This window comes from Mytilus edulis, chromosome 6 (genome assembly GCF_963676685.1).
Source record: "Mytilus edulis chromosome 6, xbMytEdul2.2, whole genome shotgun sequence".
In the NCBI taxonomy this organism is placed as follows: Eukaryota; Metazoa; Mollusca; class Bivalvia; order Mytilida; family Mytilidae; genus Mytilus; species Mytilus edulis.
In genome coordinates this window covers 44563483-44570331 of record NC_092349.1, presented here as the reverse complement: position 1 = coordinate 44570331, position 6849 = coordinate 44563483, and positions in this window count along the sequence as shown.

The following is a 6849-nucleotide window of genomic DNA, read 5'->3' as shown; positions in this document are numbered from 1 at the left end:
ATTAAAACATATATAGACACGATTTTTAAAATGGAAAATTTTAATATTGATACATTAGAAATATGTGTCATAAAATAACTTATTAGTAATTTTATCTGCTAATCAACATGTTCATTACTGTCTTTTTTTTTTAAACAAGTACTTTTTGTTTTAGTGTTTTTTTTTCTGAGACAAAAGGAGGGGCATCTGGTATCTATGGAGAAATCTCAATATATATATATATATATATATATATATAACTATTCAGCCTTCTATATAACCTTCTTATGGCACTGTAATTATAATCTGATAGAATTTTGAGATGAAATGAAGAAAATAGAAAATGTTCTTATGAAGCGTTGACATGCATACTACAAATGAGGTGACAACCATGATTTGGTGGAACTTTTAAATACAATACGGACTAGGAAACCAAGCGGTTGAGGTAGAAAAGGGACATTAGTAGAATATATAAGTTTTAAGTCATAAATCGATTAAGCTAACAAATACGGATTACAAGTCAATAAAATTGAGAATGGAAATGGGGAATATGTCAAAAGGACATCAACCCGACCACAGAGCAGCCAACAGCAAAATGTCCCCAACAGGTCTCCAATGCATCTAGAAATTCCCACACCGGAGGCGTCCTTCAGCTGGCCCATAAACAACAAATATATATACTAGTTCAGTGATAATGAACGCCATACTAAACTCCAAATTGTACACAAGAAACTTAAATTAAATATAATACAAGACTAACAAACGCCAGAGGCTCCTGATTTGGGACAGGCGCAAAATTGCAGCGAGGTTAAACATGTTTACGAGATCTCAACTAAGCCTTCCCATAGACATCTAACCAATGCAGAAAAGTAAACGCAAAACAATACGCACATTAAAATTCAGTTTAAGAGAAGTCCGAGTCTGATGTCAAAAGATGTAACCAAAGAAAATAAACAAAATGACAATAATACATAAATAATAACTTGGATTATGTGATAAAATTTATAAAACTTTTCAATATCGGTAGAAGCTATATTTGTATGTGTAGTGTTTCATTTGGTACACATTTTTTTCTTTCTTGGAGTTGTTTTTAACACCTGTTTCAGATGTAAACTACAAGAAAAAGAACCATGTACAGTCCTTGACACGGAGACCGATATGTTTTTAATGTTATAGTTGTTTTAAAATATAGGTTATTTTCCGCTCGTAATTGTATGTTTACACCTGTATATGTAAAATGTAAAAACAAAAAGCTATGTTCTGACATTGAGGTTTGATATTTTGTTGCTTGTTCATTTAGTACAAAACAATATGAGTATCAAAAAAGATCATACTTCATCTAAGCAATAAATTACTCTTTAAAAAAATGTCAATGTAAAAGGCATTTAAAAAATTGTATAATATTATTTAAGATTAGATCCTAATGTTCATATGTTCTGAATTCTGAATAAATTTCTTCAAACTTGACTGTATAAAGACAAAACAGCCCCTTCAAACAGGTTAAGGTAGCTCGTTGCTACAAAATTTTCAGCAAACAATTAAACCTTTATTTTATCTCCATTTGGTGCAAAAATGCCAAAAAAAATCATCGGTGACCTATATTTTTTATTATTGTTTTCAAATAAGCTGTACATAAAGTAAATAATTGTAAAATTTTAGCGATTTCTGTAATGAGGTTATTTTTTTATTTCGATATTACCTCTATTTTTCCTATTAGTTCAACAGAAAAAAAAGACATTAACAAAAATGTATGCTTCTTCCAGATGAAGATTGTGAGCTAAAATGGACGGTGACCTCATTTTTAATTTCATTTTTCTTTTAAGTATTAATAAAGTTTATTTATAAAAAAAATATAGCGAAATCCTATATTAGAAAAAAAAATTTGATTTATACCCAGGAGACCCCTTAACTATTATTCTTTTAAATTTTGACCATACCTTCATATTATGAACTCTTGTCCATTGGATTTTTACATGTCAAAAAAGGTCTGAAATGCCACTTTTCAACAATGTTTAATTTTTTCTACGTGCAATTCAAGTCATTAGTATAAGTGAATACAAACTATATTTCTAATTTCTTGGATTTTGAATATGTTAATAATATAAGCATGAAAGCAATATTTGATTTCTGATGAGTCTTTGATTACCATCTGAAAGTTGTCACGACATGTTGTTCATTTTAAACTTATTAAAACTAATAATGAAACTCCCGAATGCAAAGTCATCCTTATATCATTTATACTATCTACTTAAACTTGAATGTATAAACGAAGGGTATTTAAAGTTTTAGGCCTAGTCATATCATCTTTATACTTACATATCGGTATCAGGTCCGTTCGCGCCCAATACATTTTCGCACCCTACACGTTCGCACCTCGCACGTTCACACAAGGTCCGTTCGCACTCTACACGTTCCCGCCCAATTTTAATCAAATTCCAGTTGAATAATTGGAAAATCATGATTGTTGTTTTAAATTGCTTTGGAGTAAATACTGAATGTATTTAGCTTGGTATGAGTAAAACATTGAAGATTTTAATTAAAAGACACAAAAGATAATTGTTTTTAACAGCTTGGTCCCTTTGATCTGAAACAATGAAACAATAAAATATAGCAATACACTATTATAACCAAAACATGATAAAATTTATTCAGCACACAAAAAAAAAAACGTAGTCAGAATCTCACATTATTTTGAGACAAGTCAATGAAACAAATTTATAGCAATACACTAACCAAACCATGATTAAGAGTTATTCAACACAAAATAAAACGTTGACAGAAACCCACTTTATTTACAAATTGTTATTTTTAACAATACACTATCAAAAACATGATTAAAATTTATTCAACAACAACAAAAAATGCTGTCTCACTTTATTTTGAAACAATGACAACAAATATACTTATAAGAATACACTTGCCAAAACTTAATGACAAAGTTATTAAACACAAAACCAATGAAAATTGGGCGCGAACATGTAGGGTGCGAAAGTGAAAGGGGGCGAACATGAGTGGGTGCGAACGTGAATGGGCGCGAACGGACCCGGATTCTTACATATCCAGCCAAGGGGATGACACGGGCAACTCAAATACCAAAAGTCATGAAACAGTTCTTTATAACTTTGTTGGAGAACAAATTCTTCTCTGTAAGGAAAAACAAAATTAAAAACTTTCGTAAAAATATGAGACTATCCCACGTCAAAAATTTCTTCTATCAGATCTTAACTATGTAAACACGAGGGACTGGAGATACGCTCTTAGCACCATCGTAACATTTTCGTAAAGCTAAGCTTTCGTTAGTTTTCTCTAAATGCAACTTATGATAGGTTTTCATGATACTAGTGAAAAATACCTAAATCAAAAACAAATACCGAACAACCTCTGTGATTGCACGTGTTATGTACATGCACCTGAATAATTAATTTAAAAAGTGTTTAATATGTACTTATTTGATAATGTAACAAAAGATGTAAGTATTTTCATTGTTTAATTTGCATACAGCTGTCATTTTTGAAATCGATTAATCAGCAAGCGATTATGTATAAAATGATTTCCACATAACAATATTGTATTTTAAAGATCTAACATTTTGATTGTCTTGAAGAACAGGTAATGCAATTATAAATTCTTATAAACATTTGTATGTTTGTTTTTAGAAATAGTAAATGTTTATTAAATGGACATATCCTTCGAACTATCAACTTAAAAACTTTGTTTTTATTTTGTTTGTGCTAGACAAACATTCAAGTTTTGAATCGTGTGTCCCGAAAATACCCTTTACCAAAATAGGATGAACAGTATGTATCTCATATATTTTTGTCTGTGTTTTATCTTGTTTAGGGTGACATCATATTTAAAAATAATAATGATAATACTTTTCTACCAATAGACATAGACTGCCTTAGGTTTTTCTTAGAACAACATAATATTTTTTGGAACTACATATAGAAAAATGCAAGGGGACTATACTAAATAGCATAGCGGTAATCATGAAGATACAAATTACAACAGGACGGTACTTTTCTATCCAAAATTCATGTATTTAGTTTTGATGTTATATTTGTTATTATCATCGGATTTTGTCTAATGCTTATTTCGTTTATGTGTGTGTTTCATTTTAATGGTATGACGTTGTTCTCCTCTTATATTTAATGCGTTTCCCTCAGTTTTAGTTTGTAACCCGGATTTGTTTTTTTTCTATCGATTTATGAGTTGCGAAAAGCGGTAAACTTCTGTTGCCTTTATTTATACATTCCTAAAATAAAAATGCAAAAATGCAAATATTCCAATTCCTAAGTAGAATTTGTCCGCACAACTGTAAATTGAACATGGTTCTTATTTTTCTATTTTGAAAACTGTTGGCCTTTTCAGTTTAAAAATCGGGAGCATAGCTGTAAGTAAGTTGATATATCAATTAACGCAAAATAGTAAAAGAGCAAGATTAAAAATAGAAATATATATACAATAAAAATTGTTCGTGATTTGTCCGGTTATTTTAAGTAACTTTATCTTAACTTTATCTGTCTTCTTAAGTTTTTGGGCAAATTGTGTTAAAACATGATCCTTCATCCTTTCCTTTTCGCAAATAATTACGATCATATGTCGTTCTAAATTATTATTCTGGCATGATGAGTTTTGTTTTCTATTCTTAACATTCATGTACGTCAACAAGGACCACTCATTTAGAGGAGAACCTTTCTGTATAACACTAAAGTCTGATGCTCCTGTGATTTGTAGATAATGCTTAAAGAAGAAATGTTGATAGATGGACTAACATTAGGGTTAAAAAATACAATGATTGCTGACTTTTGTTACAACAGGTTTGAAAAGTAATGGGTCCGCATAGTAATTAAGTTCGATTATACAGTGGTTATAAATAAGGCCATTTGAATGGCCTAAAACTGCTGAATTACACCATGTTATTATTATTGTTACAAAATATTAGGCCCGGGGTATATTTGCATTTGATATGATGATATACGAAAGCTTCTGATTTTTAAATGTAAACCAGTAATGAAGTAAACATTGCACAAGGTCATGTTTTTCTCTGACTGTTTATGACGTCTTTACACTAAATCCATTGGATGTTGGATGTGTACGGATCGATAGTTTAGTCTTAGAGGCATGACTTTTTTTTTAATTTGTAAGTGGTTTTTGAACTAGCTGTCAGATAACAGCGAGTACTCTAATATCTATTCCTAGTGTCTTTTTGTTGTCGGGATGTACAAGTACCGGCCACGTCCATCTGTATTTTTGTCCATCTGATGAGTTAAGCCTTTTTGAACTGATTTTTATAGTTCGTTCATATGTTTTACTGTTATACCACTGTCCAAGATTAGGGGAGGGTTGGGATCCCGCTTACATGTTTAACCCCGCCACCTTATTTATGTATGTGCCTGTCCCAAGTCAGGAGCCTGTAATTCAGTGGTTGTCGTTTGTTGATGTGTTTTATATTTGTTGTTCGTTCATTTTTTTATATAAATAAGGTCGTTAGTTTTCCCGTTTAAATTGTTTCACGTTGTCATTTCGGGGCCTTTTATAGCTGACTTTGCGGTATGGGCTTTGTTCATTGTTGAAGGGCGTACGGTGACCTTTACTTGTTAATTTCTGTGTCATATTGGTCACTTGTGGACAGTTGTCTCATTGTCAATCATACCACATCTTTTTTTTTATATTTGGGACCTAGCTGATTTGGGAATATTTTACTGATTTACTCTAAATAATGATATGAAGTTATATGCTTATATTGTTATGTCGACTTTTTTTCTGGATTCCCTTTCAAAATACACAGAAAAAAAGCATTGAGCTGTTGAACAGTTACCAACAGTAAAGAGTTGAATAATATCATAATATAATTATCACACTACTAGTACATGAGTATGCCAGACTAGTTGAAATATTACAAGCATTCAATAGTAAAAAAGTGATGGACACAACATAATTAAACTGAGTCTGTAATTAAAGATGAAATTTCACCAAATATCAATCTTCGACAGGATTGTCAGTCATGTTATATATTACTTGAATGTTTAATAAAACATTGTGTAAATTTTATTTTTATTTACCTTTGTACGTTATCTTATTTGTGACGTCATTTTGTCCGTCTACAGTTATCTTTTTTAGGTTTTATTTTTCTATTAATCTTGTATTTACATTGTATGTTATATCAAATATATACGTTCCGTATGTATGTTTACTTGTTCTTGTCTTTTAATTGAGATATATAGATTATTACATTGCTACAAGTGGATTATCGGATATATCCAATCGAGATAGTTAAATTATCAGTTTTAAAATTGATAATTTAACTATCGAGATTGGATAAATCCGATAACCAACGCGTTACCATGTAATAATATGTTTCTCTAATGATTAAAAGATAAATTTCCTTTTTTCTAAACAAAAATCCCCTTCGAGTGCCTTCCACTTTCCACGAAGTTGTCAATTTCATTAACACCTGTTTTTGATCTTTCAGGGGGCTTAGAAAGGTTATGGCCATTTGACTCAGCCAATCATCTTGTGAGATCACCCGCAACCACACGTTGATTAATTTTTTTTATACAACGGGTTCGGAAAGGGATATTTTTCCATAGAATTAGAGAAAAGCCACTATAGTGTTTACTTATATGTAGTGCCGTTACACTATAATTTCAGGTTAGGATAAAGGTTGGCGCCTGTTCAAACGTTAAAACTTGCTGTATTTGTTAACATCTGTTATATGTCGTTCAATGCTTTCGTTTGTCGATTTGGTTCATAAGGCCTTCTCGTTTTTCATATAGATAAGACAATGGATTTCCCATTTGAATGGTTTCACAATTAGAGCTTCTTTTAAGCTTGCTGTTCGATGTGACCAAAGGCTCTGCGATGAAG